Genomic DNA, 20,619 nt, shown 5'->3' on the forward strand with positions numbered 1-20,619 from the left:
GTAGTGATCTCACACAGCTCTGACAGTGTGTGCACACATCTATGTGTAGCAATTCATCCACATTTGAACAGAGTGGACAGTGAACCTGCTTTAAATACAGAGTGATAAGGAAGAAAAAAATCAAACCTGCTTTAAAACCCAGCAACACAACTGTAGCTGTATAACTTTACAACAGCAACACAGCTTTAACAAAAAAAGCAAAACAGCAACAGACTTATATCAAAACAAACATTTTAAAAATGCTCTCTAATTGCTCTTGCAGTACTTTGATGTCACACACAGAACAGTCTGTGCAGTGCTGCTTCAGTCAAACACCTATTGTGTTTTATTAGGAGACGTACAACAGTTCTTCTGTGACTTTATAGGTAATATTTTCACTTACACAATTTAGCAAAATCAGACAATATTGTGTCTAATATATACCACAATATTAACTTCTTATTATTGAATTGTAAATAAATATCACATTTGCAACTGGTCAGTGTTCAAAAAATGATGGGAAATCACTTCATGTAGCCCTACAAGAGTGATTACTGATAAACTGTCGGAAAAAAGAAAGTCATGTTTTAGAAAAGAAAAAAAATCACCCACACCCTTCACTCACTCACTCACTCACTCACTCACAGGCAGTAAGCTCATTGGCTGCATATTCAGCATGAACCAATCAGCTTGTGCCAAGTCGTTTAACTCTCTGGATATCATCAGTTACGTTAACAACCCGTCAGCCTGCGCCATCTAGAGTTTCATGACTGAACTATATATTTCACCCTAAAAATGCAAATGTACTCACCCTCAAGTTGTGACAAATCTGTATGAATTTCTTTTTTTCTGCTGAACACAAAAGAAGATATTTTGAAGAATGTTGGTAATCAAAGAGTTGCTGGTCCCCATTGACTTCCATAATATTTTTCCCCATACTATGGACATCAGTGGTGATCAGCAACTGTTTGTTTAACCACATATTTCAAATATATACTTTTATGTTCTGCAGAGAAAAAAAAATCATACAGGTTTCGAACAATGATGACTTTTTGCGTGATCTATCTCTTTTAATGCAGTTTTGTGTTTATTTTCTCTATTTAATTTTGTTGCAGAAGAAAGTTTCTGAATGTAAGTAGTGTTGAATGACAAATGAGACTTTACACAGTCTTGGTTCCTCACTTCTGGTTTGATTCCAAAGGAAAAGTCTAATTTAAGAACTTCTACATCTGTGTGTGTTTTAAAAACTGGACGCAGAGTTATTACCAATATTTTTTATAACATTTTTCATTTTTATTGGGGCTAGAGGTGACAAAATGTATTGGCCAAGAGAAAAATCTATTCATATTTATGTTAGCATTTACATTTTTGCTGTTTTATTAATACTTTTGTGTTTTATGGACTTCTTAAAATTTGTCAGAAAAACCTATGATATGCTGGTTAATGGTACATTTTTGTAGTCAATAACATTACACTATGTACCCTGTAATAATAATAATAATAATACAAAAATAGTGATACAAAATAGTCCTGCTTGGTTATATTTGAATAACAAGAGTACTTAAACTGTAACTGGGCTGTACATGTACTTTAGGTTTGTATGAGTGTGACTGGATATTACAATGGTTGTAAGTGTCCATCTTCCTGATGTATTCGAAGACATTTAGACGCCCATTCCTCTGTAAGGAAGGGTAAAACAGCACGTTTCAGTGTCTGTGCCAGCCATGAGGACTCTGAAATATTTACAGCAACTGCCACATATCTTCTGCTGTTCTTCACCATGAGTGATTTCTTTTCTGTTTTTGTGCTGGGAGGGACACCGACAAAGAAAGGTTTATTTAAAGTATTGATGCAATATCTAGGAATGGATTAATATTCTCAGTGCTGCTTGGAAATAATAACTGCAAACTCTTGTTGTTAAGCCCCTTGAAACAGCTCCCAAAACAATGACGCTAAGAGACCGATGGAAAGAAATGAATAATAACAAAGCAGCGGTCACTTGCCTTAGGGAACAGGTCCAATTTGTTTGTACTCTATTTTTTTGTTTAATATTTACAGCATAAAAGTCTCAATAAAAGGCATTTGTAACAGCCTTCATGTGGTCCATACTGTGTATTACAGCAGCAAATCACATTTTTAGAGACTGATGCTGTGAAATCTGATCACAAGACTGATAAGCACCTACATTTTCAGAATTCATATATAACAGGAACAGTTTTGACCTAATTTATGCTTTGTAGAACATGATGAATAGGTGTTAAGACAATTTTTTGCTTTGTGACAGTGCTTTAAATTTCTGTGAGTATCGTGTAGACTTTAAATTCATTAATTTCCCCTGTAGGGATAATGAAAATGTGCATATTTATTGGGTTCATCCCACTGTGCGATTGCTCCACTGCCTCCCTGACTATGTGGGTTGTTCGGCTGGATTGGCATGACGAGCGGCGCTGAAGTGAAACACACTGAAGTGCCATTGTGGGGCTGATCAGTGTCATAACATCCACACCAGTGACAGGCTGAGAAAGAGAGAGAGGGTGATGGGATTGATAGTCCGTTTGCTGACCGTCTACTCTATATTGCACAAAAAACTGGAAAGTATGTTCATGGCAAGCTTGAATTTGATTGACTGGCTTGAGTTGGTATCTTTGAGCAAATCTGTATATTCTTTTTTTTTTCTTCAGTCTACAAATTCTTATCACAGAAACTGTATACATTTTTAACAGTTTTTCCACGTTTTCTGAGCGACCACTCATAGAAGCTACCACTGCATTATTTAGATGAATTATTATTGTTATACGATTCACACTATCTATGAAAGCTTGTTTATGCCACGGAATAATAATATAATAAGATTATTGCATCTTTATATCTCAAAGAAATGCATATACTGTATATATGTGACCCTGGAGCACAAAACCAGTCTTAAGTCGCTGGGGTATATGTGTAGCAATAGCCAAAAAAACATTGTATCGGTCAAAATTATAGATTTTTCTTTTATGCCAAAAATCATTAGGATATTAAGTAAAGATCATGTTCCATGAAGATATTTTGTACTGTAAATATATCAAAACTTAATTTTTGATTAGTAATATGCATTGCTAAGAACTTCATTTGGACAACTTTAAAGGCGATTTTCTCCAATTTTATTTTATTTTTTTTTGCACCCTCAGATTCCAGATTTTCAAATAGTTGTATCTCGGCCAAATATTGTCGTATCCTAACAAACCCTACATCAATGGAAAGCTTATTTATTGATGTATAAATAAATCAGTTTTGAGGTCCAGGGTCACACACACATGTATATATATATATATATATATATATATATATATATATATAAAGAAAACAGAGATAGATATAAACTCCGAATTGAGAGATTCTGATAAGTCTGAACTGTAAGATATAAACTTGCAATTCTGAGAAAAAAAAGTCAGAATTGTGAGCTAAAATTTCTAAATTACTTTTAAATATACTTTTAAAAGTATATACTTAAAAACAGAATTGCAAAATGTAAACTCACAATTGAGATGTGAAGATGTGGAAAAAGTTCTGAATTCTGCATGGTGCAATGTGGACCAGACTTTATGCCGAAAGCTCTCTATTGTCTTTCTCTGCCCCTCTGGCAGGTGTTTATGTTGATAAATGAGGCAAGTCGTCTATAAATACAGATTTCAGTGTAAAGAAAATGAGAGTCTGCAGTGCAAAATAGCATTTCTCTACCTCTGTTCTTCCACTCTCCCACTTTTTCAATGACACTGTCTCATTTCATGCGTCATTGCTTTCCAAAATGTGTCAGACTGTAATTCATAACACAAAACAAGTAGTCTGTTGTAGACATTACGGTAAACTATCTTCTTCGAGGTCAACTGCTAACATGGAACAACAGTTTGAAGAAAAAAAAGTTATATTTGACAATAGCGCAAACCTTTGAGTGTTACTCTAAAGCTCCCTTAAATGGATAGATCATTACTTTCCAAAATGTGTCAGACTGTAATTCATAACACAAAACAAGTAGTCTGTTGTAGACATTTCGGTAAACTATCTTCTTCGAGGTCAACTGCTAACATGGAACAACAGTTTGAAGAAAAAAAAGTTATATTTGACAATAGCGCAAACCTTTGAGTGTTACTCTAAAGCTCCCTTAAATGGATAGTTCACCCAAAAATGAAAATTCTGTCATCATTTACTCACCCTCATGATGTTCCAAAACTGTATGAATTTGCATTTGAATATGGGCAACCAAACAGTTGACAGTAGCCATTTTTTCCATGCTATGGAAGTCAATTATTTGGTTGCCCACATTCTTTAAAATATCTTCTATTGTTCTCAACAGAATAAACAGACTCATACAGGTTTGGGACAACATGATGACAGAATTTTCATTTTTGGGTGAACTATTCCTTTAAATGCAGACATTAAGTTCTATGGAACCGGCTGCTTGCAGCTGCATTGGCATTTGCATACATTCAATAAAGTATGTTTCTGGCCTTAGCCTTAGTGGGTTAACTTTTGACTGAACTAGGCTAAGAGAAATATCACTATTGTTCTATATATATGCTTCTGACAGATGTGACGAGGTTTAAATTGAAAAATCGCCTATTTGAATCCACATATCCCAAAGAGAGGAGGAAATGGCTGGGGGTGAATGTAGCTTTCTTTACTGGCTTCAGCCTGGAAGGTTTTAGAGTGTGTGCTAGAGTGAATGAAAGTGAGTAAGATAAATCTAAAGGATGGTGGTCAGCCCATTTCATGCCCCAGAGGGAGTGAAAGACCGTCCTGCTGCTTGGACTCAGCAGCTCCAAACTGTCTGAGGGAAAACTGCCCAACAGGCCCTCAGCATCCCACTGTGAAGATTTATGTGGACAAGAATGCACTATTTACATAATTTCTTTACCAATGCACAAGGTGAACTCATCACTTTCTGTTTCGATGAAGGTCAACAGCGCTGCTTCCTGGTGTACTAAGTCTTGATATGATAAGCATGTCACAGCCAAGATATTTCGGGGTTTGGCGCTTATGAAATGCTCTTGACTTTGTTCTAAAACAGTTTGGATACACCTGTGCTGTCTATTTAAATGTAACGTTTGTGTAAAATTGTTCGTGCTCTACCAGTGCTACTATTAGCAATGCTCATTTTAGCAAGGCTTGTGGATCCCAGCTAACAGGGAACATTCTCACAACTTTCACTAATATGTTTTAAAAGTTATATAAATGTTAAGACAAAACATTTATGAAGTAATGTTTATTAATAATGTTTACTAACTTTACTAATATTTGATATACGTTATCATAACATTGAGGGAAAACATTCTTATAACAATATTCTTGAGACATTCTCATGATGTTATTTTTACTTGATGAACGTTCCATTAAATGTTTTTTGTAACCTTTAAATAGCTCTAACACATTCTAACAGTTCTGATCACGGCAAGATAGCTGGACATTTTAATGTTCTTAAAAATAAATGTTCAAATAATGTTATATTATGGGTGAAAATAAAGGTAGTAGAATGATGAAATAAACATTTTTGTAACATTTAAATAACAGTATAACCACAACAAGAAAACTGGACATTTTAACATTTTAGAAACATTTCAAAACAATGTGTTCGCAATGTTTTTATAACCTAGGATGGCTGCACATGCTTTTGTCAAAGTTGTGTTAAGAAGATACCAGGATGCCTCAACAAGTGTTTTCAAGGCAAGGTTATTATCAGTAATAAAAAGTAAATTTAATCAAATTAAAACCACTTATTTTTTGTTAATTTAAATAAAATAAACATTAGGTTAAAAAAAAAAATTATTTCAGCTAGTTGCTGAGGCACCGTTTCTCATTTTCATTTAGTTTAACAAAGTAATAAAATAACTCAAATTAACTAAACTAAAACGAATATATACAAATTAATAAACACTATTTAGGCTTAAAAAATTATAAAAATGACCCAAAAAAAATCACTAAAACTTTAACTAAAAGTGAAAACAGAAAATATACAAATAAAATCTGATTCAAAATGTTAATAAAAACTGTAATACTGTATCAGTGATGGAAGAACTAATCTGTGGATTTGCCAAAGTTAGTAAACAAGCTAATAATATCTTGTTTTGTTCTAAAAACTCTTTGTTTGCGTGGCGCCAGCAGGTTGATAATCTGTAGGTGCGAGTTTCCTATCAAGTTAGCCATTAAAGCGCTGCAGGTTAATGGTTGTCATTTCACTCTAAGTCCATCATTAACCAGTCAGTCAGTAGTGGACATCAGTGGGTGGCCATGACGACTATTAGTTTGCTGACCAGCAGTGGACATTCTTTATGGACCATTAAGGGCCTACTCTACTTTGTTTTATCCCATTTATCATGCCATTTCTTTCTGGAATGCACAGGTTGTGACCTTTCCAAGTTGATTGCTCTTAAAAAGACGGTGTATTTAGCACAGCTTTAATTATCACTCTGCCTATGAAGCAGGTGACAATGTGTTTGAAATATGAGAGCGAGGCGGTAGGAGCCTCTCAGCAAAGCCGTCCTCCACGTGTCCTTCCTCGAGATGGGCTCCCCCGCGGCATCATAATTGAAAATTAAGAATGTTCGGGGCCGTGATTAATCTGTGACCTTTGACCCCTGCTGTAGCCAACCCTGCATATCAACTTAGGCTGGGGTCAAGAGATACATCTGTGGGAAGACACACATAAACACACACATCCATACGCAAGTAGACCTGATAATGTAATGCGCCCTGACAGCTTTTTAATTATCACCCTATCCCAGGTCGTTAAAGGATGCCTCCAATATCCTGGTCATGTTTCAGCAGCAGTTAAGTCAAAAGAGTATCTAATTTTTTTTTATTAATTATCAGATAAAGTCATAAGGAGAGGGTGGCAGGCTCCACCATGACTCGTTTAAACGCTCATTTATGAACTTTGTTCTTCATGCAAAAAATAATTAAGGGAGTTATTACTCTTGTCTTAATGGGAGTACATGGTGGAGAAAGCAGGGAGGAGAGGGAGAGACAATTTAATGTGCTTGACACTTTCTGGCCGAGATTGGATTTGATGCAGATGCTAAACTGTTTAGCCACAATGAGTCAAAGTAATTTATTGGAATTCTTCCACAGGAAGCCACAACAAATATATTGTTCAGTAAAACATAGACAGGCTAACTAGTAAACATCTTGCATGTGGAATTAAATTGTGAGCATGTAATTTGCTTTACTATTAAAACATTTTAAACAGAATAATCAACTTACAGTGGCCTATATAAATGTTTCTCAACTAAGTGCATATACTATGCCATGTAAGTGCCAAATAATTTGTCAAATGGATAATGAGCTTAGTTCAAACATAAAAATAATTGCATTTTCTAATGGTTTAAACTGGCTCACTATAATAACAATGAAGTGATGGATAGCAATGGCAGCAATGGAGGAGAAATGGCAAACCTGTTGGTGTACATTTAGTATACTGTACTGTATGATAACTAGCATTTTCATCTAAGTGTGAGCAACTTGCAGTTTTGAATATGGGCAAGTTTACTTAACAAGGCAGTCCAGCTGCAAGCGAGCAGTTGCGCCCCTCATGTGACCAGTCTTTACTCTCATGAATTATTGAACTAATTTAGAAAAACATTTCGGATGAACAGCCTTTCAGCAAGGCTAGAGCTTGGAATCAGTTCACATTCTGACACAACTTCCTGGTGGAAATATGAAACCATGTATTAACAAATTAAACAGAGATTTTTCAAATTAAATGAAAATGTAAAAAACCTTAAAGATAAAATAATTAAAGGTTTATTTCAAGGGTATCTTAAAGCAGTGATTAAAGTGGTTAAACTCCAGATTTTACATTAGATATTAAGTGGCAGCCTAAAAGTATGATGTAGCATCTGGACCAACCAGACACACAATTGTTTTAGTTATATTTAACAAATACTCTGTAACACCCCTCAGTCAACAAACCAAATACAAGGGTCTATGGACCCTTCCCCCGAAATGCATCTAACACCTCAGAAAGGCAGAACAAAAATGGATAATGAGCTTAGTTCAAACAAAAAAATAATTGCATTTTCTAATGGTTTAAACTGGCTCACTATAATAACAATGAAGTGATGGATAGCAATGGCAGCAATGGAGGAGAAATGGCAAACCTGTTGGTGTACATTTAGTATACTGTACTGTATGATAACTAGCATTTTCATCTAAGTGTGAACAACTTGCAGTTTTGAATATGGGCAAGTTTACTTAACAAGGCAGTCCAGCTGCAAGCGAGCAGTTGCGCCCCTCATGTGACCAGTCTTTACTCTCATGAATTATTGAACTAATTTAGAAAAACATTTCGGATGAACAGCCTTTCAGCAAGGCTAGAGCTTGGAATCAGTTCACATTCTGACACATCACATTCACAACTTCCTGGTGGAAATATGAAACCATGTATTAACAAATTAAATTTCCACTGCTCACTCACAGTTCCGCCCATGTTCTTGTTGCTCTTCTTGTTGCTCTTCTTCTGCTAAGAAGCGTGTTGGAGCCTGAGCCAGTGTGGGCGTGCCCGGTGGGCTCCAACACATAGCCAGTCAGTCTGCGGTTCAGTTAGATTCTGAGAAGAGTCTTATTAAGTGATACATTAAGTATCATTTGCACCTTTTACAAAGGTGTGTTTGAACTAAGAAAATTATGTTTCCTTCAGGCTGTAGATCTGCTGAATAACAAATGGTACCATAGCTTCATGTTTTTATTTATCTTCTCTTTACTGCTTAAGCTTTAACCCTTTTTCCTATACCAACTGTATGTGTATGTGTATGTGTATGTGTATGTTAGACTAGTTTAAGTGTTTATGTAGTTAATAAAGTCTTACTTGTACCACACTTGAGGTTGTTCATTGTTTGCTCATAACTGGAGTCCCTAATAATGCAGATTTTTGCTACATTCTCTGAGTAGTTTTGTACAGTAAGAAAGTTATTTTCCTTAACCAGGAAATTAACGTTCTTAGAATTGACAGACAGTTGACACTGAGAGGTCAAATAAATACTTACAGCGGATCTAAATATTTATAATTAATTATAACTAGTTATAATTAATTATTCATATTTCCCCTTTTAGCTGATTCGCTACAATGAAATTATCTAATGTACAAAGAAGTAAAAACATGAATTTCATTGGCTCAACGATATGCAATAGTATTTAAATGATGGGCTGAATAACTACAATTACTGTAGGTTTTTAAAAGTCTCTTGAATTTTGATGGTTTCAAAACTTTGCAAAATGGTTCAATTCATTATATAGTTCAACATTAGTTGCAATAACTAACATGAATGAAAAATACTTCTACATTGTTTATTAATCTTGATTCATGTTCATTTCTATTTATACTAATACATATTAACATTTCAAGTTAGAAATTTACATTTAATGTGTTATGAACAAACATGAATTAACAATGAACAACTTTAAAAAAATAAATAAATAAACGTGTAGCCATAACGGAAGTGGGATTCGAATTACTGATGACTCGTTTAGGCTGTTCAGAGTCGATTCTTTCTTTTGAGAGAATAACTTTATTTATCGTGCACTTTTGGCTTTACAACTTTGCAGATTGTTTACATTCACATACAGCTACATTACACACTGCATGAAAGGCAATATTCAAAATTGCATAATAGGTGCACTTTAAACTTGATGTATTGACTAATGTTCACAAATTGAACCTTGTTGTGAAATGTTCATGTAAAACAATGAATTTGACACTCTAAGCCAGTTATCAACTGGACAAATCATATTTATCTTCATTGCAAGTCAACATGCATTTTATATTGTCTGTATATATTTGCATTTATTTGTAGTTTTGTTCATGGTTTTAGAGGATGAGGGCATGACACACAACCTGTCCATACTGGCATCTATTTAATTCTGCAGATGAATTTGCAAAATTGACATCAAAAACAAAACATATGACATATTTCTTCCTTTTGTCAGACTCATTTTTGAGTCGCAACCCACCACTATCTTAAAGTATTTTTAATAATCTAGATGAGCAATGCAAAGTAAAATTCAGTGAGATGTGGAATAATGTAGAAGTAATGAAGACCCTTAAAACATCTCTTAGCTCGTCTAATATTCTGCATGGTCTCGTCTAATGTTCTGAATGTATCGCACAACTTCATCATTGCCTTCTAAGCCTCGATATCTTCAAGCCCCGTTGAAATGCATTCGTTCTGCCATGCTACAGCAATTTAAAAATGAGTCAGTGGAGCGTGCAGTGTACTTCACTTCTGTTTCACCTCACCGTATCACATTCTGTCCATGATCATTACTTTTTGCATGTGGAGGAGACAGAGTGCTCTTGGTCTGAGCCTATACCTCCAAATAAAGGGATTCATCATAATGACAGTAAGCCAGAGCGTTATGTTAGTTGTGATTTATATGCGAGCCATGATTGATTCATTAGCATGGACATTATGCTGCTTTTCTCTAGTCTTAGTAAAGAGCAGAGTGTAAGGGAGAGGCGACACTTGGCCCAGTCCCTCGATTCGCTCTAGCCTAAGACTCGTTGCAGCTCATTAGCTGCCAAATGTATTAGCTTGGAGCTAATGCCCTGTGGCTGAGAACACAGAGATCTTAATGAGAACATACATATGCCTGTATTCTGTACAGCCCAAATGAATTATGGCAGCGCAAACAGGCCACAGTGTGCCTGAAACCTCTGACTAGATACATACTGTTCTTGCAAGTCTTTTAGTATACTTATTAAAAATGCATCGCTTCAAAACCATCAGATGTTCTTTCTATTCAAGTGTTTTAACCAGTCAATAATCTGATCAAGAGTAGACTTTCTACACAATCACTGAATGCAAGAGTCGCAACCAGCAAGATAAACAAGGTTTTGTGCATTTTCTAAAGCAAATAAAGTGCTGTGTTATGGTTTTTAACATGTTGCAATGTAGTTGCTAAAGTGCTCGGGTGGTTGTTTTGGTTGTGGTTCTAGGGTGTTGCAGTTGCTAGGTGTTCTAGGTGATTGCTACGGTGTTCTAGATGGGTGCTATGCAGTTACAAGGATGCTGGCTTATTGCTAGGTGTTTTGTTGCTGGTTATTAGCTTATTCTGGGTGGTTGCTAGGTGGTTGTCATTGGGTTGCCTGGACATTTCTGAGTGCTTATTATGGGGTTTCTAGACTCTTCAGGGTGGTGAAATTTAATTATGTCGTTATAACTTGGCTCATATAAAAAAGGTACAACTATGTTTTTTTTCCCTATTAAAATCATGAATAGTTTTGTAGGAGGTTTACAGGAGTACAGGCGTTGCAACCACTAAGTAAATCTAGATTTTTACATTTTCTGAAGCAAATACAAATGGTCAGTGTGTACACAAAGCTTGCTGCTACAATGAAATTATATTGGTGCAACTTAGCTCAGAAAAATGGTATGAATATGAGTTTTAGTTTTGTTTTGTTTCCCCTATTACAATCATGATTAGGTTTAAAGTTAGGTCATATGATTTCATAAGATTTCACCATCTCAATATAAATTATTACTCGTTATGTGACTTGACTGAAATACTAGCAGTAGCGTTGCCTTAATCACTAGTAATAATGTAGACATGAAATCAAAGCAGTGCATATGCAATAGCTGTATGGATAGAAATAAGAAGAATGATCATCTTTAATGTAACTTAATTAAGAAAATCCCAAATGGTCTCTTCATGACTTGCAGCTGCAGTTTAATTAAAGTTTTCCAATTTCTGCATCCTCATTAATGTCTGTCTGTCTGTCGTTCTATCATTTTATCAGTTGTTCTATCGATCTGTTGTCTGTCAGTCTAAATATCTACCAGCTACAGTAAATCAGTATAAACTACAGTGATATTTGATACTTCAGATATCACTTTTTTTCACATGATTGTGAAAAGATGACAATTTGACCTGAAGTATTGACTGGAGCTCAAAAACAAGACTTTGAGAAATTGAGAAAAGAAACGACTCTGTCTTTCTGTATATCTATCTGTCTGTTCTGTTCCTATATATATTTGACTCTCTTAAGACACTGTTTTTCAGTGTAGTATAGTTTCAGGCACCCTGCGGCATCAGTGTAGTGTAGTGTCAGATACGCTGCTGTTTCACTTCACTGTAGTTTCAGATACCCTGCTGCTTCAGTATAGTATAATTTCAGCTTGAAAGTTGCGAAGTTGCTGATGACAGAATCACTGCACTGTCAACCTGTTTAGGGCTCCGTGACTCTGTCAGATCTCTAATTTTGTTTCCGTAATCTCTATGGCATTGTTAATGTGGGAATTATAGTGTTACACATCCTTAAGGTAAACAAGAGCCAGATTCTTGTTTGTGTGCACACATTGGAGCGTTTTAGCAACTGTATACTTGAGTAAGTACTGACCAAGCCAATGATGGTGACTTGTGTTGATGGGGTCACTGCAGGGCGATAACCGTACACTCACTCCCTAAACATTATTTTCCGTACGACAGCCTCCCCCAGAGCATCAACAGCTGTGGATGGAGAGACACTGAAAAGTGCACAACAAAGGAAGTGGGGGAAAAAAAGCAAAGGCGGGGACACCCAGCGAGAACGTGCTGCGTTTTGAGAGAAAAGACAGGAGGTTGATTAATTAAATTTCTGAAAGGCTCGACATTTGGGCTGAAAAAGACTCGCACAAGCAAGGACAACAGTGACAACAACAGCAGTCTGAATGTGAGTGATATGAGGTCGTTCGCTAGTTTGATTAGCAACATTTAAAAACAGGAGAAATTGACTTGCATTACTCTTATTTTTTCTGAACTCCTAATGCTTTCAGCAAATGAAAAAACTGTGGTGAATGCAGACAGGAAAAATGCTCATTTCACAGTGTCAAGCATTTAAACTACCCACAATGCCATCTGTCTCATATCCACCCGTTTTGAGAGTGCTAGTCTAAATGAAATTATATGTCCCTAGCAGCTGGCAAGTTAATAACATTATTATATTTTCTGCTAATTTGTTTGTATAGATGTTGACAAATCAATGTAATGATGAAAATATTAATGCCCAAATTACTCCATAATGAGATAAATCATATGATTCTGAACATCTCTAGCGATGCTGGAGAAAAGACAATTATCTTTTCACTTCGTCTGATATGAAGTGAATCATAACATTTGCTTCATTTCACTTGATTGCTTTTAATGCATTTGTGAAGCAGACAAATTCACTAATATTATATAGCATTTACAGGTGCATCTCAATAAATTAGAATGTCGTGGAAAAGTTAATTTATTTCAGTAATTCAACTCAAATTGTGAAACTTGTGTATTAAATAAATTCAATGCACACAGACTGAAGTAGTTCACTAGGCTACACAATCATGGGGAAGACCGCTGATCTGACAGTTGTCCAGAAGACAATCATTGACACCCTTCACAAGGAGGGTAAGCCACAAACATTCATTGCCAAAGAAGCTGGCTGTTCACAGAGTGCTGTATCCAAGCATGTTAACAGAAAGTTGAGTGGAAGGAAAAAGTGTGGAAGAAAAAAATGCACAACCAACCGAGAGAACCACAACCTTATGAGGATTGTCAAGCAAAATCGATTCAAGAATTTGAGTGAACTTCACAAGGAATGGACTGAGGCTGGGGTCCAGGCATCAAGAGCCACCACACACAGACGTGTCAAGGAATTTGGCTACAGTTGTCATATTCCTCTTGTTAAGCCACTCCTGAACCACAGACAACATCAGAGGCGTCTTACCTGGGCTAAGGAGAAAAAGAACTGGACTGTTGCCCAGTGGTCCAAAGTCCTCTTTTCAGATGAGAGCAAGTTTTGTATTTCATTTGGAAACCAAGACCCTAGAGTCTGGAGGAAGGGTGGAGAAGCTCATAACCCAAGTTGCTTGAAGTCCAGTGTTAAGTTTCCACAGTATGTGATGATTTGGGGTGCAATGTCATCTGCTGGTGTTGGTCCATTGTGTTTTTTGAAAACCAAAGTCACTGCACCCGTTTACCAAGAAATTTTGGAGCACTTCATGCTTCCTTCTGCTGACCAGCTTTTTGAAGATGCTGATTTAATTTTCCAGCAGGATTTGGCACCTGCCCACACTGCCAAAAGCACCAAAAGTTGGTTAAATGACCATGGTGTAGGTGTGCTTGACTGGCCAGCAAACTCACCAGACCTGAACCCCATAGAGAATCTATGGGGTAGTGTCAAGAGGAAAATGAGAAACAAGAGACCAAAAAAATGCAGATGAGCTGAAGGCCACTGTCAAAGAAACCTGGGCTTCCATACCACCTCAGCAGTGCCACAAACTGATCACCTCCATGCCACGCCGAATTGAGGCAGTAATTAAAGCAAAAGGAGCCCCTATCAAGTATTGAGTACATGTACAGTAAATGAACATACTTTCCAGAAGGCCAACAGTTCACTAAAAATGTTTTTTTATTGGTCTTATGAAGTATTCTAATATTCTAGATAGTGAATTGGTGGGTTTTTGTTAAATGTGAGCCAAAATCATCACAATTAAAAGAACCAAAGACTTAAACTACTTCAGTCTGTGTGCATTGAATTTATTTAATACACGAGTTTCACAATTTGAGTTGAATTACTGAAATAAATGAATTTTTCCATGACATTCTAATTTATTGAGATGTACCTGTATGTGATGTATTATATTCTTTCTTTGACGTATTTATAAAAAGTGCTTAGAATGATATGGTGGATATGTTATCAGAAAAATTATAAACATCTCAATAGCACTCTGTGTGTGTGTGTGTGTGTGTGTGTGTGTGTGTGTGTTTATAACAATGCATCCTTTTATTAAATTGAATTGCTTTTGAACATTTGCAGTTTTGATTGCATTTTAAAACATAAATTAATTGTATAAACATAATTAAATGCATAAATTAACATTTCCACACCATGTATCCTTCAACAAACAGATTTGAAAAATTACATTTCTCAAACAGGTTTTCCCAAATGCATTCTCCATCTGCCATTGATCAAATAAACCGATAGCCCCGCCCCAAACTCAAACTATTGGTTATGCCATTGTTGCCGTGCTGGTCTGGTCTGGATTCATAAATAATCAAGTAATGTTTTGATTTTACACTTTTAATCAGCTTTAACAGATAAATGTTAGAACATTTAAAACACACTACATTTTATTTTATGACTTGTTTTTACCCAGCATGCCAAGCACTCGTGACCTTAGATGTTTGCCAGTTCAGAGGCAGCGTTGGTAGGCTCTTTGCTTCTGTCCTCAGACCAGTGCTAAGGGTTTCTGTGGACCCTGACCTTGAGTAATGAGAGCCCATCTCTAGAATGATCCGGCCCACTTTGACATGACAGGGTTCAGGCTGGTCACTCATCCCCTGCCCCGCTCTCTCCGGCTGTTCTCCCTCTAATGAGAGAGAGAAGAGAGTCCCACTAACAAGCGACTTCATCAATGTGAGCAATGAGCTGACAGAAAGGATCTCTCTTTTGACCTACCTACAAAAAGAGAGAAAAAAGAGAGCGACCACATAGAGAACAGCCAAATGAGGACCCGCTGAGGCAGAGACCATCCCAAACCTGCCAGAAGCGAGCAGCTCTTTGTGCCGACACAAAGAAACAATATGCTTCTGGTCTTTCCAGAATAAAGCCATTGTCATTTTACATGGAGGAACCAGACGACAAATATATTTTATTTTCTGTTAGCTTAGGTACTGTTATATACTATTAGACACAGTACTGCAGCTACAGTTACTAGATCTAATGACATAAATATACAGAGCCAGTCAAACGTTTAGCCTGTTGTGTGTGTGTGTGTGTGTGTGTGTGTGTGTGTGTGTGTAGGTTTTTCTACACTGGTGTGGACTTAAACCTGAATACACACCAACTCATGGGGACTTGTGTCACCGTGGGGACCTAAATTGAGGTCCCCATGGGTTCAGAAGCTTATAAATCATACAGAATTCGTTTTTTTTTTTTTGAGATTGTAAAAATGCAGAAAGTTTTCTGTGAGGGGTAGGTTTAGGGTGTAGGGTTGGTGTAGGGCGATAGAAAATACAGTTTGTACAGTATAAAAACCATTACGCTTATGGAGAGTCCCATTTTTATCTAAAAGTGTACCTTATATGAAAGCAGATTTAGTTTCATAGACCTGGAACATCAATAACAGCAGTACAGAACAGTCTATTCCTTTGAAGGTGCTGCAGAAAGATTTTCAGTCAGCATGCATTTGTAATAAATAAAGCAATATCTAACCAGTGTTGTTTTAGATAAAGTGATAGTAGATTTAGTTTATGAACAACTGTCGCAGATGAAATACATTATCGGTGCAGGGAACGTAGTAATGTCGCTGTAATGTGGATTGTGACTTCTCATTTGTATTAATCTCAGTGTAACACAGACAGGCAACTTTATGCAGTCACCTTTCTCAAGACAAAGGACATACACCTGCTTAACATTAACATGCTGGCCAATTCCGGTCACACTTTGATGTGTAGCCACATGATTTCACAGTCCACATTGATAGCACAAATCAAATTTAAAGGTGTGTTGCCCAGGCAGATTAGAAAAGCAGCGTCCACATTTAATCTCTGCCGAGGCGGCTGTATTGCCATTAAAATGGCCGAAAATGAAACGCCTCAGGTTGACTGTGGGAATCGGTTATTTGTCAGCACGGTTGTCGGCAGTGAGCAGAAAACAAACTTTCTCTGTAATTTTTTCCCCTCTGTTCTTTCTTACTCTGTAGAGACAACATGCTTATTTAAACGAATAGACAAATCATGTTACAGAAAAATAATCTTTCACAGATTACATTTTTACTTGCTTGTAATTACACCAAAAATGTTTAGTTTATACAAACAGTATTGTCATAGCCATGCAACAATTATTCTTTGATATGCGACGGATAATTTTCTAATCAGAAGTCACATCGTTCCCTAGAGATCGTCTGGTAAAAGTTCGTTTTAACAGACACGCACATGGTTTCAGTCTACCTCATTAATAGTTCTGCATTACCTAATTAAGTTCCTTTCTTCCCATCTTCATGTTTTGGAACCAAAATGACCTCCAAGGTCTTTTACATGTTTGATTATATAACGAAAAATCGAAATATGACAATGAATATTTTATTAATATAATCTGACTTGCACATCTTTTTGTGAGTCTCTAATCATCATTATCAGAGGATATTGCCATTTATGCAGTTTGATAAGTTGTACATAAATCATTTCTTGTAGTTTCTTGTAGTCAATTGTTTGTTCGATGTCATTATTTTTAGCACACTTTTCTTAACATTTGTCTGCAGCTGTTAACCACACTAAATCCTCCCATTTCCTTTTAAAGCTTAGCAATTGATTTTTTTTTAACAAAGACAGTGACCGATAAATCATTGTTTACTGAGTCAGGTTTATATAGTGCTGCTATGAGTGAATAAGGATCTTTTTTGGTTGATGGGGAAGCTCATCTGTGGATAAATCTGTCTGGCTTCACTGTTTCTGTTTCTTTTTTTGGGTCATGACTATTACACTTTCAAAAAATGTAATTTCAGAGCTCACTGACATAGAATAGATTGCTTTTGGCCACTGTGCCTTTTGCCTCTCAGTTAATTTATTGTACACTATGTTTTCTTCTTGTCTGCTTGTTAGGTGTCATTTAGTTGCTGTGTTCTAAACTAAATTACAGTCAGAGAGATTCAGTATTTCAGGTTTTCGTCCACCCACATGATCACAAATATAGAGCTCCTGTTACTGAGTGTCTACGTTCTGTTAACTCTTCATAATCTCTTAGACTATAAAGGGACTTTTTCAGGTTCTTCTGTTGAACACAAAATGGTTTGACATTTTCAAATAAATATGTATTTATTTATTTATTTTATTTGTTTGTTTACACAGTGAAGACAATAGAAAATATTTTTTAAATGTTTTATTTTTATTATTTTTATTAAATACACACACACACACACACACACACATACAGTGCTTAACAAATTTATTAGACCACTACACAATGTAATGTTTGTGCCACAGATGCATTAAACTAACAGTATTGTCTGCTTATGTTTATATAAGGGGAAGTCGTGGCCTAATGGTTAGAGAGTTGGACTTGTAACCCAAAAAGTTGTGGGTTCGAGTCTCGTACCAGCAGGGATTGTAGGTGGGGGAGTGAATGTACAGCGCTCTCTCCCACCTTCAATACCACGACTGAGGTGCCCTTGAGCAAGGCACCGAATCCCCAACTGCTCCCTGGGTACCGCAGCAAAAAATGGCTGTCCACTGCTCCGGGTGTGTGTGTGTTCACTGCTGTATGTGTGCACTTTGGATGGGATAAATGCAGAGAGCTAATTCTGAGTATGGGTCACCATACTTGGCCACATGTCACTTCGCTCACTCACTTTATAAATATATTGTCCATATAGTAAAACCCAATGAGGTCCGAATGTTGTTTTGGGCCCCATTGACTTTGATTGTATGGGCAAAAACAGCTGCAACATTTAAAAAAAAAATACCTCAAGTAAGTCAGTTTTTTTACAGTTTTAAACTTTCGTTAGACTGATCATTGCATTGACGTCTCAAATCTTGTTCATCTCACTCATGACGTGCTACTAAAGTTAATAGAAGTTCAACTTTAAAATCAAAAAAGTGTGTCTCTAGACCTCATTTTTCCCATTACACTATGGCATCTTGTATTTTTAAACACAAAAGCACATTCTGTGTGAATGGCTCATAAATTATGACATTTTAATTTGTAGATGAACTATCACTTTGTTGACAAAAAAAAAGCTTTAACTCTCTTCACAAACAGATTGTATATTTTCATACTCCAATCGTTGATTGATCCAAAGTGATGGATGCACGATTTCATGGCAAATAAGGAAAAGCTTAAGAGAGCCATGTGAGCACGGTTTTATTAATATGAAAAACCCATGCTTGGCAACATCCCCCCACTCCCCCACCATAAAACACAAGTACAAATGTCACAAGCAATTACACACAAAGCATGACAAAAGAGTGCTATCATGCATAGCTGTGTAATGACACTAGCACTGATGCCTGGTGGGCGCTCAGAAGATGACTGGAGAGACTTAACAACATGTCGCCTTTGGAGTGAAGCCAGTCCTGTTAAAAATGCTTCGAAAAGGCTTCAAAAACAAGCAACATGCAAAAACAACTGGCAGAATAAATTGGAGCTTATGGACTCCACTGGAAAATGGGGGCCTGTTATGCAAACTCATGCATGACCCCAATGTGCCATTGTAATGGAGAAAAGGATTTTTTACCAAGCACTGCGTCTCTCTCTCTTTCTCTCCCTCTCTTTCTCACTCTCTGTATCTGTCTATCTATTTCCCTCTCTAGACACATACAATGATTTTAGCATGCATGCATAATTCAGAGCAGATAAGTGGCAACTGAAGCATTATGCCTATTAATAAATGAACAGTTTGTGAGATGCCAGAAGCTCAGTGACGGGAACATGAACAGCACAAGGCTAAAGCAGGAGAAGACTGTGAAAAAAATGCATAGCAGATAGAAACTGCTATTAGAAAGTGTTATAGGCAGAAACACTGTTTCCATTGATGTTAAAGCTTCTTTATGGAGCCACTGATGCCAGTAAAGAACCTTTATTTTTAAGAGTGTTGTTCTATTATTTAATGGGTTTTTGTCAATTTGGACTCTTTTTGTTTGACATTTACAGTTAATGTGTAGCTATAATTTTGTTCGATGTTACATTACTTTCTCATATCCCAACTTAACATAGCGAGACAACTATGAGTAAACCATAAATTGAGCTGGATATTAAGTTTGCAGTGGATGTCAAAACTCAAATGTCAACAATTTCACAGCATAAAAGGATTCAAAATAATGTGTATAACGTTATTCAAACAATTAAGATGGTTTATAGTACATTGATTGACTATTACAGAAAGTTCAGTCTTGATTGTGCTCAATTCGTAAGCATGTCTGATATGACTTATTTAGTAACTTCATGCTTTTGTGTATTCAAGGCAAGCATGTATAGTAACTCAGTTGCACATTTGCTTTTGTAAGTTAAATGCAAGAAGAATTTGCACCACTTTTCTGATTTCTGCACTTATTTAGCACTGTCAGTGTTCATCTCTTTACAAGCACGTTCTATCTCTCTCTTAACCACTGACACTCCTAGCAGAGCTATGAATAGACATTCAGATCAGACATTTGCCTTTTGCTTTGTTAATGCAGGGTCAAAAAGGCACCTTTAACTGTTTGAATGAGAAGAGAGGTAGGCCATATTTTGGATCAGAAGACTGCAAATTTTGACATGCATACATAAAATTCATTCATTCTGCTGTAATTGTTTTTCTTTTCACATTGAGCAGTTATTCTCATCATGTGGTCCAACTTGTCTGGAGGGGAATTCGTAATTATTGACAACATTGTTTTTTTTGCATGCGCTGTCTGCATTGTTTTAGTAGTTGATTCACTAAAGAAATGGTGTAAAATAATTATTGGCATTATCAGCATGCTCTTAGTTTAGTGCTGAACGCCATTTACGTGGCACCATTCCTCATCTTGTGGTTCAGTTTTGAGTTCTTGGCAGTTCTTTACAGCAGAATCCCAGCCCAAATTCAATTTCCCAAATGTCTAAAAAAAAAGATCTGTTAATGTTGCAGTTCTATTTAGAGTAACAGGCATCCCATAATGCACCGTCAGCCGTTGACC

The 20,619-nt window shown here is 36.4% G+C and overlaps 1 protein-coding gene across 3 annotated transcripts in view; it reads left to right on the plus strand.

Annotated features, from left to right (window-relative positions):
- LOC107558887 (protein FAM19A1-like) overlaps positions 1–20,619 on the plus strand; it is a 186,014-nt gene that overhangs the window by 112,453 nt on the left and 52,942 nt on the right. The window lies entirely within an intron of this gene.

The sequence above is a fragment of the Sinocyclocheilus grahami genome, unplaced genomic scaffold, assembly GCF_001515645.1.
Source record: "Sinocyclocheilus grahami isolate Dianchi unplaced genomic scaffold, SAMN03320097.WGS_v1.1 scaffold664.1, whole genome shotgun sequence".
NCBI classification, from domain to species: Eukaryota; Metazoa; Chordata; class Actinopteri; order Cypriniformes; family Cyprinidae; genus Sinocyclocheilus; species Sinocyclocheilus grahami.